Source organism: Macaca thibetana, chromosome 2, assembly GCF_024542745.1.
Source record: "Macaca thibetana thibetana isolate TM-01 chromosome 2, ASM2454274v1, whole genome shotgun sequence".
Classification (NCBI taxonomy): domain Eukaryota; kingdom Metazoa; phylum Chordata; class Mammalia; order Primates; family Cercopithecidae; genus Macaca; species Macaca thibetana.
This window is the reverse complement of record NC_065579.1, coordinates 20,015,912-20,033,953: the sequence shown is the minus strand read 5'-3', so window position 1 is coordinate 20,033,953 and position 18,042 is coordinate 20,015,912.

Sequence of the window (18,042 nt, the reverse complement as noted above, 5' to 3'; positions counted from 1 at the left end):
GAACTTCTCAGCATAACCTCACAGGCAAGAAGAGAATGGGATGATATATTCAATGTGCTAAAGAAGAAAAAAATAATTGGCAGTCAATAATTTTATATGCAGCAGATTAGTGTTTATCAATGCAGGAGAAATAAAGAGTTTTCCAGACAAGCAAATTATATGGGAATTTTCATGACTATACTTGACCTACAAGAACTACTGGGAGTCCTAATCTTGGAAATGAATAGACTTACCATGATAAAAAATAAAAAAAGATATAAAATTCACTAGTAAATCAATCACACAAAGGAGGAAGAAAAAGAAAAAGGAATCCAATGATACCACTACAGAATTCTACCAAACCACAATGACAAACACTAAGAGAAAAAGACAGAAAGAATTTATAAAACAGCTAGAAAATAATAGCAATATGACAAGAACAAAAGTTCACATATCAACAACAACTTTGAATGTAAATGAATTAAACACTCCACTTATAAGAAATAAATTGATTGAATGGATTTTTTAAAAGATCCAACTGTATACTGCTCCAAAGAAACTCACTTTACATGTAAAGACACATAAAGACTGAAATTAAAGAGTTGGAAAAAGATATTGCATGTAAACACAAATCAAAAGCAAGTAGGAATAGTTATACTTACATCAGATAAAATAGACTTTAAGTCACAAATGATAAATACATAAATAAAATTTTAAAAAATACAAAGTAGATACTATTTAATGGTGCAGTTATCAATTCAGCAAGAGCATATAATAATTCTAAATTTCTATGCAGTCAACACTGGAGCATCCAGGTTCATAAAACAAGTATTACTAGACCTAAAGAGAAGGACAGACCACAACACAATAATTGTGGGAGACTTCAACACCCAATCCACAGCACTAGATAGATCACCTAGAAAAAAAAAATCAACAAAGAAACATTGGACTTAAACTGGACTTTAGACCAAGTGGAACTTACAGACATTTACAGAGCATTCTACCCAACAACTGTAGAATGTACATTCTTTTTATCAGCACATGGAACATTCTCCAAGATAGATCATATATTAGGTCACAAAATAAGTTCCATCAAATTTTTAGAAATGAAAATCATACCATGTATCTTCTCAGACCACAGTGGAATAAAACTGAAAATTAATACCAAGGGGACCTTCAGAAATTATAGATACATGGAAATCAAACAACACGCTCCTGAATGACCTTCAGTCAATGAAGAAACTGAGAAATAAGAAAAAAATTCGAAACAAATCAAAATGGAGACACGATATACCAAAACCTGTGGGATATAGCAAAAACAGTGCTAAAAGGTAGATTTATAGCATGAAATGCCTACCCCCAACAAGTTGAAAGTTTACTAATTAACAATCCAATGATGCACCTCAAGGAACCAGAAAGGCAAGAATAACTCAAACCTCAAATTAGCAGAAGAAAAGAAATAACAAAGATCAGAGCTGAACTAAATAAAATAGAGACTAAGAAAACGAAACAAAAAATCATCAAGACAGTAAGTTGGTTCTTAAAAAAGATAAATAAAATTGATAAACTGCTAGCTATCTAACTAAGAAAAGACCAAAATAAACAAACTCAAAAATAAAAAAGGAGACATTACAACTGATACCACTGAAATACAAAAAAAGATAATCAGAGACTGTTACAAATAACTGTATGCTCACAAACCAGAAAATTTAGAGGAAGTGGATAAATTCCTGGAAACATACAACCTCCCACAACTGAACTAGGAAGAAATAGAAAACCTGAACAGACCAATAATGAGTAGTGAGATTTCATCAGTAATTTTAAAATCTCTCAACAAAGAGAAGTCCAGGACCAGATAGATTCAGATTCATGCCAAATTCTACCAAATGTACAAAGAACTAGTATCAGTCCTTTTGAAAGTACTCCAAGAATTGAGGAGGGGGAAATTCCCTCTAATTCATTCTATAAGTCCAGTATCATCCTGATACCAAAACCAGACAAGGACAAAACAAAAAGATAATATCCTTGATGAACATAGAAACAAAAATCTTCAACAAATTACCAAAGTGAATCCAACATTACATCAAAAAGATAATGTACCATTATCAAGTGGGGTTTATACCAGTAATTCAAGGATGGGTCAACATACAAGAATTAGTAAGTGTGATAAATCACATTAACAAAATTGAGGACAAAAACCATATGATCATCCTAACATAGAGAAAAACTTTTGATAAAATTCAACATCCTTTTTGACAACTGGGGAAAATAAATCCAACAATGTTTTATGATAAAACCCTCAATAGGCATAGAAGAAACATACTTCAAAATAATAAAGGTAATTTATGGGCCAGGTGCGGTGGCTCACTCCTGTAATTCCAACACTTTGGGAGGCCGAGGCAGGCAGATCAGCAGGTGAGGATATTGAGACCAGCCTGGCCAAGATGGTGAAACCCTGTCTCTACTAAAAATACAAAAAATTAGCTGGACATAGCAGTGTGCACCTGTAGTCCCAGTTGCTTGGGAGGCTGAGACAGGAAAATCGCTTGAACCCTGGAGGCGGAGGTTGCAGTGAGTCGAGATCGCGCCACTGCACTCCAGCCTGGGTGACAGAGTGAGACTCCATCTCAAAAATAATAATAATAATTTTAAAAAGTTAATTAACGAAAAACCCAAAGGTAACATCATACTGAATGGGGAAAACTGAAAGCATTTCTTCTAAGAACTGGAATGAGACAAAGATTCCCACTTTCACCATTTCTATTAATATAATACTGGAAATCATAGCTAGAGCAATCAGGCAAAAGAAAAAGTAAAAGACATTAAAATTAGAAAAGAAGAAGTCAAATTATCCCTGTTTGCTGATGATATGATCATGTTTAGAAAAACCTAAAGACTACATTGAAAAATTCTTAGATTTGATAAATGAATAAATAAAGTTGCAGGATACAATATCAACGTGCACAAAACCATAGCACTTCTAAACATCAATAATGATCTAGCTGAGAAAGAAATCAGGAAGGCAATTCCATTTACAATAGCTACAAAAAATATAAAGTACCTAGGAATAAATGTAACCAAGGCAGAAAAAAACCTTTACAAGAAAAACTACAAAACATTTTGAATATAACACAAATAGAAAAATGCTGCATGCTCATAGATAGGAAGAATTAATATCGCTAAAATGATTATACTACTCAAAACAATCTACAGACTCAATGTAATCCCTATCAAAATACCATCTTTGTATTTCACAGAATTAGAAGAAAAATCCTAAAATTATTATGGAACCAAAATTAGCTCAAATAGCTTAAGCAATCCCGAGTAAAAGGAACAAAACTGGAGGTATCACATTACCTCACTTCAGAATACATTACAAAGCTATGGTAACCGAAACAACATAGTACGAGTAAAACAAACAAAACAGACACATAGATCAATGGAACAGAATAGAGAACCCAGAAACAAAGCCACATATTTACAGCCAACCTAATATTCAACTAAGCCAACAAGAATATACATGGGGAAAAGTCAGTAGATGGTGCCAGGAAAATTGGATATTCATATGCAGAAGAATTAAACTGGATCCATACCTCTCACCATATACAAATATCAACTCAAGATGGATTAAAGACTTAAATGAAAACCTGAAACTATACAAATACTAGAAGAAAACCAAGAAACAAACTCTTCTGTACATTTGTTGAGACAAAGAATTTATGACTAAGACCTCAAAAGCACAGGCAACAGAAATAAAAATAGATGAATGGGACTTAAACTAAAAACCTCTGCACAGCAAAAGAAATAACCAATAGAATAAAGACAAGATGTTGAGTGGGAGAAAATATTTGCAAACTATGCATCCTACAGGGGACAAATATTCATAATATACAAGGAACTAAAAACACTCAACAACAAGAACAAAACCCCCACAAATATTCCCATTAAAAAGTGAGCAAAGGGCATGATAGACGTTTTTCAAAAGAAGATATACAAATAACTAACAAGTATTTGAAAAATGCTCATCATCCCTAATCATCAGAGAAATGCAAATTAAAACCACAACGAGATATCATCTTACTCCAATCAGAATGGCTATTACTAAAAAGACAAAAATAACAGGTGTTGGTGAAGATGTGTAGAAAAGGAAACTCTTACAAAGTGTTGGTGAGAATGTAAAATAGTATAGACGTTATGGAAAACAGTATGGAGATTTCTTTAAAAACGAAAACTGGAACTCCCATTTGGTCCAGCAATCCCACTACTGGTCGTCTACCCAAAAGAAAAGAAATTAATATATCAAAGGGATACCTGCACTTGTATGTTTATTGCAACACTACTCATAAGAGCAAAGACATGGCATCAACTTAAGTGTTCATCAATGGACGAATGGATTTTAAAAATGGGGTATATATATACAATAGAATACTATTCAGCCATTAAAGTAATGAAATCATGTCTTTTGCAGTCACATGGATGGAGCTGGTGGTTGTCATGCTAAGTGAAGTAAACCAGACACAAAAAGACAACTATTGCACGTTTTCATCCATAAGTGTTTGCTCAAAAATGTATTCACATGGATGGAGAGAGCGGAATGATAGATATGGAGACTCAGAAGGGTAAGTGGGTGGAAGAAGGAAGGATGATGAGAAATTGCTTAACGGGTACAGAATACATTATTCAGGTGATTGATACCCTAAAAGCCCTGACTTGACCACTACTCAATCTGTGCATGTAACACAATTGCACACGTATCCTATAAATTTGTACAAATAAGTAGGAAATAAAAGCCACAGTCATTCATTTACATATTGTTTATAGTTGCTTTTGCACCACAATAACAGAATTGAGTAGTTGCAACAGAGATCTTGTTGCCCAAGCAGCCTAAAATGTTTACCCTCTGTTCCTTTACAGAAAAACCTGTGGTATAAAAAAAATAGTTTTTGAAAGATGATGCTGAAAGGAATTCTGACTCAGTCCCCACTGGGGAGAAAGACATTTCAACTTAATACAGTTTTAGCTATACAATGAACTCTGCAATGTCTAGTAAACTCCTCAATAAGAAGGAAAAAATTAAGATGTAATGTTATAAGGGAAAGATACATGCCTAAAGGAAAACAGTTCATTGTTAGAAAAACAGCAATAACGACAGAGATGCTGTTTCCAGTTTGAGAGAACTTGTGAAGTAAGTATTTCCAATAATTTTCCAAGGAAATTATTCCAAACCCACATTATTGTCAAGTGTGCTGCCCCTGAATTATCTGACAGTTTGCTTTTGATGTTAAACTAGCAGTTTCTTGGTGATTTGGTGGATGATTCTCAGAATCACAATTAAATTAGGAAACCAAGAAATACAAGAAAGTAGTGAGCAGAGAATGAAAAGTGTAGAGGGGTTACCCAGCTGGTTGTCCTTGGGCAAATGAGTTCACCAACAACTCTGAGCCCTCATGACTGCACATGTGAGATGGGAGATAACATTACGTAAAAGCTTAAATAAGAAAATGTATGGGAAAGTATCTGGCATAATTAAATAAATATATCCTTGGCTAGACTAAGTGGAACACTATAATTGATAATGAATGGTTTTGTAATAATCATGGATAGTGACGGAGTAAACTCTCCATAAATAATAGTGTTTATTTTTACAGTAAGAATATGTATGAATGTCCATACAGGGTTGCTTTACCTCAACTAGCCATAGAAGCAAAAGTATTGTACTGTTTCTCATATGATGTGGGTAGTAACCGAGCGTTATCTTACAGACATGACAACTTGCCATTTTTTTAGTACTAATTACTGTGATATCCTCTCTGTGAAACTGTACTATCATTTCTGCCTAAATGATTAATTGTATGAATCCTCCTACTACCCAATGACCTGGAATTAGTGTTACATTGTCCCCTGATCTCCAAAGTCACATAAGAAAATACTGACTATGTGAAATTAAATAAACAAGTAGCATTACCTACTTCACAGTCTTTCCTGCTCTTCCTTTAAGATAATCTCCGTTCTGTTTCACAATGACTCCTCCAGAATACCAAGGAATTGAACTTAAACGCCATTTTTCTTTGCCCTTCTACAGGGAGCAAGATTTCATTGGATCATTGATAGTGTACAATGTGCCAGAAAGTCTTCTAAGTTTAAGTGCACAATACTGAATGATCATATTGCTTTTTTGGTTTTTTGTTTGTTTGTTTTTCGTTTTTTTTTTTGAAGGAGTCTCGCTCTGTCGCCCAAGCTGGAGTGCAGTGGCATGATCTCGGCTCACTACAACCTCTGCCTCCCGGGTTTAAGCAATTCTCCTGCCTCGGCCTCCCTAGTAGCTGAGATTACAGGTGCGTGCCACACCTGGCTAATTTTTTTGTATTTTTAGTAGAGACGGGGTTTTATCATGCTAGCCAGGATGGTCTCAATCTCTTGACCTTGTGATCTGCCTGCCTCAGCCTCCCAAAGTGCTGGGATTACAGGCAAGAGCCACCATGCCCAGCCAAATGTTCATATTTCTTAAGGTAATGCAAGCTGCTGTAACGAATAAACTCTAGATCTCATTGGTTTAAACAAACAAACGTGCATTTCCACTGAATGTGTATTTCTGGCTTCTGTAAAGTCTAGTACATGGGAAAGAGAAGGGGGCACTCTGCTCCACATACTAATTAGGGATCAGGGTGATAGAGGCCTTGCCATCTCTATACATACATTCCAAAAAGGTCCTAAGCTTTGACATCAGCTAGCAGATTAAACATAAGATAGCAAGAAGAATGGTCCAGAGGTATTATAGGACAGATCTGGAAGGGGTATACCCTACTTTCATCCACTTTCCACTGGCCAGAGTTTAGTCATGTGGCTCTACCAAGATTCAGAATGTGCTGAAAAATGTTGTATAGGGCTGGAAACTCCTTTCCTGCAACAATTCTATGCTGTTAAAGGGCAGTATGACCTTTTGCCAAGGGCTGACCATTCTGCAACCTTCCCGATAAAGGTTAGACACTATTAACAACGACATGCATAAATATGTATGTGAGATCTGAGCTCTGAAAAAAGCAAGCTTGTCAAAGAAATGTAGAAGTTCACATTTTCTATCACGAAAAGGCTCACTGAGAAATTTTACTGTGCTGTATCAAAGCTTCTCAATGCAATCTATAGGTGATTTCACACCAAAAGCAGAAGAGGACAGGTAGGCATAAAACAAAGGTTAGTATGGGTTTTTCTTTCTTTTAGTGTAACTTTATTTTACCACTTTTATTAGATCATTTGGTTGTTTTCTCAAAATTTTTCCTTCTTGGATTTATTACTATAAACTCAGAGTATGCTTGAATAAATAAACAAATAAATCTCTGTTGGAGATTTGCTTGATGAGCATCTGTCATGGTGTTTAATTATATACTAACAGTAACCCCCAAAAAATCTTAATGGCTTTTTCAGTCTTGAACTGTTCATCATGAAATTGTGTTGATCATGTTATACTATGAAGTGTTTGTCAGGAAAAAAAAAAAAAAAAGAAGTTTTATCACAGGAATTCTGGGTCCTAATTAAGCAATCAGATCCAACAAAGTGTATATTCATGTAAGATCACATACCTCAGGGGCATTGAAAAGCTGAAGACTGTTTTCTGAAAGTCATTTACAATTTGTAGTGTCACAATATCGCTGTAAAATGTCCGAAATTGTAACTGAAAGTATCTCCAGAGGCAAGTAGAGGGAGAACGTTTTAATCCTGTCACTGTAGGTCACTCAGTCTGAAGGACATTTACTTCTTGATCCATATATAATTTTATTGTGTAATGGTTCTGTCTGCTTTTACCCAACAATGTAAGTATGTAATTACTTATTGATGTCCCCTTTTGTGTTACATTATGCCAGGTAATGTTATTTGTCAGCTATAATGATGAAATACAGACAGATACAATATTTAGAAAAGAACACATTTACTCAGATGGTATGTTTCAACAGGAGCAATAACGTTCCTTCAGGGTCTTCAGAAATATGGGAGGGCACATTTGGTTGTCCCAGTTATTGGAAGGCACTACCTAGTGGGCAGTGTCCAGGGATGTGAGACATTCTGCAATGTGCGGAACACTTCTATGGAATGCAGAATTGTCCAGGAGTTCACACAGCTTTAGCATCCCTCCAGACATCCATGAAAATGAAATACCTTCATTACATAAGCTTAGAAGCTAACTTTGTTTTATATATTCACACAAAGTCTATTTTTGCACAATTTAAAATTTTTTAATTTATTTCTTTATTTTATTTATTTATTTATGGTGGAGCCAGGGTCTCCCTGTGGTGTCCAGGCTGAGCTCAAACTCCTCGTTTCCAGTGATCCTCCCATCTTGGCCTCCCAAAGTGCTGGGGTTACTGGTATGAGCCACTGCACCTGACCTATGTTTGCACAATTTTTAGATTCACTGACCTTTCCAGAAATGTAACTACCCTGTAAATTGATAGAAGATTACTTTTTGTTTTGTGCAGAACTTTACAGAGAAATATTTATTTCAAAATACCATATATATCGTTTCAACAAATCATGTTTCTAACTGTAATGCTGGTTATGGTATTGGAATCATCTGTACTGGACAGTCAGCATTGTTAGCTCTACCATTTGTGTGAATTCTAATTTTAAGTAAACATGTGACTACATTTTTGTTTTCCAATACAGTCTATGCATGAACTTTCATAATTCTTTTATTATATACTAATATCCTTTTATTTTCTTTTATCATTTATTTGTGGGTAGGACTTTATAGTTTTGAAGTTTTTTAACATACAAATATCAGAAGACTTAAAAATCTTTGTGGCACCGAATCTGAGAGAATTGAGAACCACTGTTTAGGACAGTGTAGCTTTTCAGGATTGCAATGAAATCATAATTATAATAAGAGCTGCCATGTATTGATTGTTGACTATATACCAAGCACTGTGTTGATCAGTTACCCACTCTGGAAAAGATTGATTATTGACTGAGGGAATAACCAAGAGCAAGTAATAATTGTAAGTCTGAACTATCATTGCTTCCAGTGCAGCAAAACTATTATAGTCTCCTAATTTCGGGAGATGAGAAAGACCCTAAAAAGTACTAGTCAAACTCACCTATGCACTGCTGTACATACTCACCTGGGGATCTTATCAAAATGTAGATTCTGATACAGTAGGTGGCTGCTGGTCTACAAATCAATTTTTAAGAAGCAAAGATTTAAAAATAAGTTTCAGATATTAATGCATCCCAGGTGTACAAAATTGTTAATATTCATATAATTAAAGCAATTTTTAAAATGCAAATTAAAAGGGACTTGCAACATTTTCAACTTTTTCAAAAATGAACATCTGCATTACTATGATGTAAAAAATAAGAAAATACACTAGAACAAATCAGAGAAGTTAGTGAACATAACATAGAACTTGTATATATAAGGAGGACTCTCTCCAAAACCTCAAAACATAAGCCCCCAAAATTAGCATATATTTTACATAGAAAAATATAAATATTAGACTAATACAATATAGACTAGCATATATATAAAATTATAAAATATGTCAATTGATCTAATATAAAGATATTAGATATTATTTACTGGAATAAAACATATTAACATAAGCAATTAGCCATAATTTTGCTCCCAGTATGCTAGCTAAAATATAGATACATATCTACTAACTTAAAGTCAGTTAAGCTGTGGAAAAATGTGTACATTGGAATTTCTGGTTGCAGTATAAACAAATGTGAACATTTTGTTAGGATAATCTGCCAACTATTATTAAAAACCATTAAGAAGTTCATACTCTATGACTAAAAATTATTTTTATACTAAGCTATTTACAGTACCCAATAATTTACTCTGAGAAAAGAATTCACAAAAGAAGAAGATATATAGAGCCATAGATTAACGAATGTTAATTGAGTACCTACTGTGGCCTATGCTTGAGGCATTGTTGTAGGTACGTGGGGTACACTGGTGAATGAAAAAGGTGAAGGTCTCTGCCTAACCAGGGGAACCAGGCAATAAATGAAAAATGTAACAAGGAAATCTTATTATAGTATGTTAGAATGTGATCAGTTCTGTAGAAGAAAAAGAAAGCAGAGGAGGTGAAGAAGGATCAGACTTTAGGTGAGGGCAGAGTCAGGTGAGGTGGTGCACGCCTGTAGTCCCAGCTACACAGGAGGCTGAGGCAGGAGGATCACTTGAGCCCAGGAGTTTGAGGCTGCAGTGAGTTATGATTGAGCCAACTCACTCTGGGCAACAGATGAGACCCTATATCTATAAAAAAAGGAAGAAGAAAAGAAGATAAAGGGCCAGGGTGAGGTGGGCAGGGATCATCTCAGGTTTTTAAGCTGCATGCAGCATAGAACCATTGTAGGGTCCTGAGCAGAGGAGGAGCAGCAATAGATATAATATTGCAAAAATAAAAACAACTTACAATGTGTTTTAAAACAAATTACACTGTTCAGACACAAAAGAAGAGTTTAAGACTTTGCAGATAACAGACTCCATGGAAAAATACAAAGTATTTACAATAAAATAAAAAATAAAAGCACTATTTCTAGATTGAAATCATAGGACACGGAAATGATAAAATAAAATTGAATATAATCTTTGATTATCACCTATTGAAGTAAGAGATAAGATAGCAAAAAACAGGAGTAAGTGAATTTTTTTACATACATATAGTACAAGTGTTTTTACCTGACCGAGTGGCAAAATAAAGAAAGAAGAAAAGGAAAGGAAAAGGAAATCTCTACATCAACCAAGTAAGTCCTCAAACTAGTGTGGCACTTTACATGTGACAGCATAACATCAAGTCACCATGACACACATTCCTATGTTCTTTCTATACACTAAAGGTAGATACATTCAGGCCAAATATGCAACAAAATTAAATCTTTCTTAAGTCTTTCTCCTTGGACTCTTTTTTCACCTTTATATTTCACAGCGATAGATAATCTAAGTTTCTTTCTAACTAAAAATCTATGATTCTTTGGTGCTTTTACAATTAATTTAGGTGCAAACCTCTGACCTCTATTGCTGTGCCACCAATGGCAAGGCTCAAAGCTATCAGGAGAGGCAGAAAGAAAAGCTACGGGTATACAGAATTAACAACAAACTTCAAGTATAGCTGCTTCTCCTCCCAATTTAAAAGTAAAAATGCAACAGAAGTCTCCAAGGTCAAAATCTCCTCTGTTCTGCTCTTCTCCATGAACAACTTCTTTTTATACTCATGCAAAACCTTTGACCCCTAAGAAGCCAAGAGCCTTCATAATGATGTCTCAAAAATAACTCTTTATATGGTATCCAGTGCATAATGGATTCAGAGACATGAATAAAACATCTTAATTTTCAAGTATTTCTTTTTAAATTAATTTTTGAAAGAAAAATGTCTTGTAAAGAAAGAAGGTTTTTTTAAGGCATGCGGCTCTTGCATAGAAGGATATAGTTTTCATAGCCTGTCTTGTTAAAAATGTTCTAGTACCCATCTGATGCACACTTATTTATGGATTTTAGACTAAAAGCTCTTTTTTGCCGGTTTTCTTCACAAGCACTTATCTCGACATCCTCATTAGGTGGGTTTTTTTTTTCTTTTCTTTTTTGTTGAGGCCTAGTCATGCCCTTGGTACTCTCTTTTGTTCCATGCTGCAAAAGGAATGGTTTTTAAAGGCTCCCTCTCCACCAGTCCCACCTTTTTTTTTCTTTGTAATTAGCCTTATTTGAGGACCAGAAAAGCAAAAGACTGGAAAAAAATACAAAAACTATTGAACAAAAGATATGATGTTTTTTCCCCCAACCATATGCTGTACAGCTCATGTACAGCCTGGGTCAGATGACTTGCATATATGCCTTTAAAATGGAAAGAGAAAGAAAAAAGAAAGGAAAGTCACTGACTTACACAGCAGCTGCGTTGGTATAAACAGGCTCAGAGTAAATGTCACAATGAAAGGAGAATAATATATTTTATCTCTATTGCAAAAGTAATTCACTTTAAAACCAAAGAACATGATGAAACTCAGTGCCTGATGACAATGCTTGCCGATAGCCATTTGAAATGTCTTAATATTAATTTGGTTTAATTAGAATGAGAGAAACAATTTTCTTTTTTCAAATGCAATTTTTTTTTAATTGGAGCAACACACAACTGAAATTGTTCAGCTCTTTCCTTTAAAATGGGTTCATTAGAATGGTTTTGATGCACTGATGATTAATGAAACATTTGTTCTGCCTTCTCTTTCCTTAGTTTACTAGCTAATAGCCTACGTCTAAGTAAAGGGCCAAGGGATTTGTCCTATCCTTGCCTCTAGAAACAAAATTCTAGCTTTCAAAATATTAAAATGTATAAATAATAACTGGACTTTGGGGCCTAGAATAGAGTTACTCACTTCAAAATAAAAGAAACACCTTTTTTTTGTACAAATACGATTTTATGAAACTGATTATCAAAGGCAGCTTTAATGAGATAAATGTTAGGAAAACTAAGGATTCTGGAAATATAGTTGTCAAGAAGCCAACCAGTCTTCTTCCCTCCTCTAACCCATGGAGTAAATACTTTAAGTTTATCAAAATGTGGGCTTTGTTTGTTGTTTATTTGTTTTCCGTGCTGATTAGGCAAACATGAGTCGATATCCAGAAGGAAACGTAGGGCATACTCCAACTAGGTAATTTAAGGAGAGTTCAATACACAGACTATCTCCAAAGCTAAGAAATAGGTTCAGGAAAACCAAAAAGGGGTAGTGTTGGTATCAACTTCCAATCCTAGGCCTGAAGGGGAAAAAGAAACTATTATTGAATCTAGAGAGGTAACTATATGAAATAAATATGGCTTTTGAAAGAGGCTTGTGGCCAGCCCACATGACTTGGCAATGCAGAAGGTGAAGGAACACATACACCATCCATTCTCTCCTCCTGCCCTCTGATTTTCTGCAGATGTTTCACTTTAGACAAACTCACCTAGGAACCAGAGAACAAGGAGAGCTGGTGATGCCATCCGCATAGATAAACATCCCAGGCATAGAACAGGTGGAGACAGAATCGGAGAAGCAAATGAAAGTTATCTTTAGTTTTTTTAAGTAATCAGTAAGTACCTCTTTCTCTCTGCTTTTTATTATAGATACAGTCATCTATTCTCCTTTTCTTTTCTTTTTACATCAAATCAGTTTAATTAAAATTTTTAGGAACAATTTTGAATAGTGAGCTTATATCCTCTTAATTATTTTAACAGATCAAAGAGCTCAAGATACCTAAAAATGTTAATGCTTTTTTCTCACTCCCTATTGGGTGTACATTGATTAATGGATATAGCCATTTCACTCAGCAAGTATTGATTGAGTACTTACCATATGCAAGGCACTGTCCTGGAACCATGGGGTACCCAAAGGTAAATCAAGTAAGGATGCCATCACTAGCATATATCTCTGTTTTTCTCTTTCCTGTATCCCTTTCATTTTTTTTTTTTCTGCTGCCCATGATCAGACACAGGATTGGGCACATTATTTAGGCCTGATAATCAGTGTGCCCTCCCTTCTGGCCAAAGTGATAAGTCAAGATAGACAAATTGCCTAAGATAGATCACTAACAGTTTTATTTGGAACTTTCCTGCCATATTTATCAAGAAAGAGGTACTCTTTCAAAAGGAATTGTTCAGTGAAAAACATGCAGTCAAACTGAGATAAAGAGCTGAGAAGAAGACAGAAACTGAGACTCCAGCCTAGCCATTCCTGTCCCCCATTCAACTTTTCAGTGTTCTGAGACAATAAATTATCTTGCTTTGCATGAGCTATGATTTTATCCCCTGTTACAACATAAGATTTGATTAACACGTTATCCTCAAGTTTATATGTAATAGATAAAATATGTGTGTACGCAAAACACAAAATATAGTTATAAATGGAATTTTTAAAAGATAGACTTCAACCATTTGATCCAGCAATTCCATAACTGGGTATCTACCCAGAGGAAAGTAAGTCATTATATGAAAAAGATTCTTGCACACACATGTTTATAGCAGCATAATTCATAATTGTAAAAACATGGAACCAACCCAAATGCCCATCAATCAAGGAATGGATAAAGAAACTCTGAGATATACATATATATATGACGGAATATGACTCAGCCATAAAAAGGAATGAATTAATGACATTTTCAGCGATCTGGATGAGATTGGAGACTATTATCCTGAGTGAAATAATTCAGGAATGGAAAACCAAACATTGTATTTTTAAGTGGGAGCTAAGCTATGAGGATGCAAAGGCATAAGAATGACACAATCGACTTTGGGGACTCAGAGGGAAAGGGTGAGAAGGGGGTGAGGGATAAAAGACTACAAATAGGGTGCAGTGTATACTGCTTGGATGGTGGGTGCATCACAATCTTACAAATCAGAACTAAATAACTTACTCATGTAACCAAACACCACCTGTTCCCCAATAACCTATGGAAATAAAAATTTTTTAAAAAATAAAATAAAATATGATAGAGTTCAAGGAGGTTAGGTTTACTTACAGAAGTAATTATCTGAACAGCCAAGGCAATTAAGATGTCATTTGAACTAAGCCCTAAATCATAGATGAAATTATGGGCATGTTGATCATTGCGGGGAGGGGCACAGAGAGAAGTGACAGATGTGGTATTTGCTTATTTGTATTTCACAAAGAAAGTGAGGTGAATGATACAGTGGAGAACATGTTACAATGTATTACTAGTGAGAACACGAACATTTAAACAATGTATATGACTCCAAGAATATACAGAACATTATTTAACAATGGTTGAATTTTGGTAGTAGGACTGCAAATAATTTTTTTTCTTTGTGCTTTTCTGTTTTTTAGACTGCAATTTGGAATAAGTAGAAAATAGAATTACTTATTACATGAAAAAATGCCAAAATCTATCAAAAAAGGGGGGGGAGTCATAATTAATGTTGAGTTTTAGAAATATTAATTCTTAAGCTCATTTAGTTTTGAATTGTTTGAAGCCTGACAGTGCATTGGTCAACAACAGTTCTTAATTTCATGCCCACAAATTCAAGGGTAGAATTCACTCAGATCATTGCAGCTCTAGACTTCATGCCACTTACTGTTTTTACAGGTTGCCTAAGATCAATGTATGTGTCAGAGAACTTGTTATCACACTTTTTTATCACTTTAGGAAACTAGATTTTTAGTACACAGTTTTATCGAAGACAGCACAAAACTCTAAGAACATAATGGCATGAACCTAAAAAAACCATCAAAACCTGATAAATTCAAGCAGATTATGTAAGAGGTGAGGTTGCATCAAAAACTAGGAAGAGTTTGAGCATTCCTTTACATAAGGCAAAAATTGATTTCATTTGTGTAAAACTAAACAGGACTAAATGTGAACATACCCGTCTCCATCCATTTGAACTAACAAAGTAAAAACAAAATGCTCTTAAAAATTAATTGAGAAATTTTAAGGACTATGCCCAGTTTAGACTTAAGAGGAATTAACAATCTTCTCTCTTCTGTCACTCCTGAAAAATATTTTCAAAAAAGCCCTCCAGTGTATCTTAGGCTGTTATAGACACTATTATTTTATCAATTAAGCTAAACAGGCTTACAATCAGAATTTAGAAAATAAATTCTTAGCATCCTTCCTCCCCAGCCGACTTTAATCTTCTCAATAGTCAGTTTTATGTGTCACTCATTAGCTTTTAAGGGCTAGGGAGTTTGGGAAAGCAGAAAGAAAAGGATTTAGATCTCTCAGAAAGTAAAATTGAAGACTATTTTATGGACATCACAAAAATATTTTGTCAGGTTAATCTTTATATTTATTATTTCTTTCAGATATTGTTTGTTTTGCTACTAGAGCTTCTTTTTATAGTTCCAAGATGAAATACGATTTGTATGTATTTCTTTTACAAAATTTCTAAGTATGTATTAGTATTTTGTTGGTGCAAATGTAATTGCGGCTTTTCGCCATTAAAGTGGCAAAAACACCAGTCTAATAGATTGGATAGACATGTATATGACCCTGCTCTTTGACATATAGGATTTAATTATTTCAAATTTTGGAGTGGGCTGGACAATTAACATCACTATGCTAAAGAAAGACTCATGATAATCTTAGGAACCATGCTAATGTATGAATAGAAAAAAAAACAATGGAAAAAATAGTGTCTGAAAGCAATCCAGGTAACCTTCAGTATCTTAATAGCATTTTAAGAAAGCAATAAAATGGCAAATTATTCAATTAATAGTTTTGGGACAATTGGTTATCCAATTGGAAAAATAATAATATAACCTTTACAAAAACAACCTCCAGTTAAATAAATATTTAAACCTAGTTTTTTGAACTGTAAATGTTCTAAAAGAAAATATAGTAAAATAATTTTTAAATCTTATTATAGGAAAAATCATTAAAAGCTTTGGCAAACAATGTAAGAAACATAAAGGAAAACTTTAAGTCCTGATTGCACAAAATTTTGTTACCTTTGTAAATTGAAAGACACTATAATCAAAAGTATGTAGTTTATATATCAATACATTGGAATAAAATATGTTGCATACTTATCTCAGACAAAGAGCTAATATTCTTAATACATAAATGGTTCTTAAAATCAATAATGAGAAAGGCAAACAACCCAATTAAAAATGGTCCCAGAAGAGAGAAAAGTAGGTGTTAAACTCATCTAAAGATATTTAATCACACTAATCAAAGAATTCTCATTAAAGTAGAGCTTCTAAAAATGTAGAAGCTTAATAACAGAGTATTGGCAAGGATGCAGAGACATAAGCAATATAATCAAGTATTGGTATAAGTATAAATTAAAATAGACTTCAGGAAGACATTATGACAATATCAATATGTTAAATCTACGTACTCAATTACCCAGTAATCTCACCAGGGAGAATCTATCTTATAGAAATACAGGCATGACTGTGCAAACATATCTATAAAAGAATGATGATTAAATCTTGTTTAAAATAGCAGAAAAAGTACTAATCTATACATTAATAAGACACTAGAAAAGTTAATTATATTGTACCTATGTGTTTCAGTCATCTATTACTGTCTAACAACACTCCAAAACTTATGGCTTAACACAACAATTCTGTGGGTCAGGAATATAGACAGTTCTTCCTTTCTATATGGTATTGACTATGGCCAATTGCATGCCACAACAGCTGGTGGCTGGCCCATGCTGGAATTTCCAAAAGTCTTCACTCATTCATGTCTGGTGCCTCAATGCTCCTCCACATGATCTTGTATTAGGCCATTCTTTGTGCTGCTATAAACAAATACCTAAGACTGGGCAATTTATAAAGAAAATAGATGTCATTGTCTCATGGTTCTGCAAATTGTACAAGCATGCATCAGCATTTGCTCAACTTCTGGGGACACCTCAGGGGCTTTTACTCATGGCAGAAGGTGAAACAGGAGCAGGCACTTCGCATGCCACACTTTTAAACAACTAGATCTCACAATAATTCACTTACTATTGGGAGAACAGCACCAAGCCATGAAGCATCCGTCCCCACAGAACCAACACCTCCCACCAGGCCCTGTCTCCAACATCAGGGATTATATTCTACCATAAGATTTGGGCGGAACAAATATCCAAACCATATGAGCCTAGTTGAGCTTCCACACATCGTCTCACAATAGTCAGACTTCTCACATGGCAGATGACTTTCAAGAGAGAGCATTCCAAGAAGATAAGCCCCGACATGGAAGTTCTTATCAAGTTTTGCTATCCCATTGGTCAAAGCAAGTAACATGGCCAACCTCAGCATCAATGTATGCTGATGCATCATCAGCATCAGCATCAGCATCAGAGCAACCTCAACTACATAAAGGAATTGTTACCAGGAGGTGTGATTATTTAGGGATCACTAACATAGCAGTCTCCTAAACATGCAATAGAAAATAGCAGAGCCTTTGTTTTTTTTAAAGGAATAAGGTATTTGTATATTTTTTGATAAATAGAAACTTGTTCTGGATGTATTTTTAAGTGGAAAAAACAAGTTATGGAACAATATTCATAGTCTGATCACATCTGGTTTTTTAAAAAGCAAAATTAATTCACGTGCATATAATACATATGATATATATAT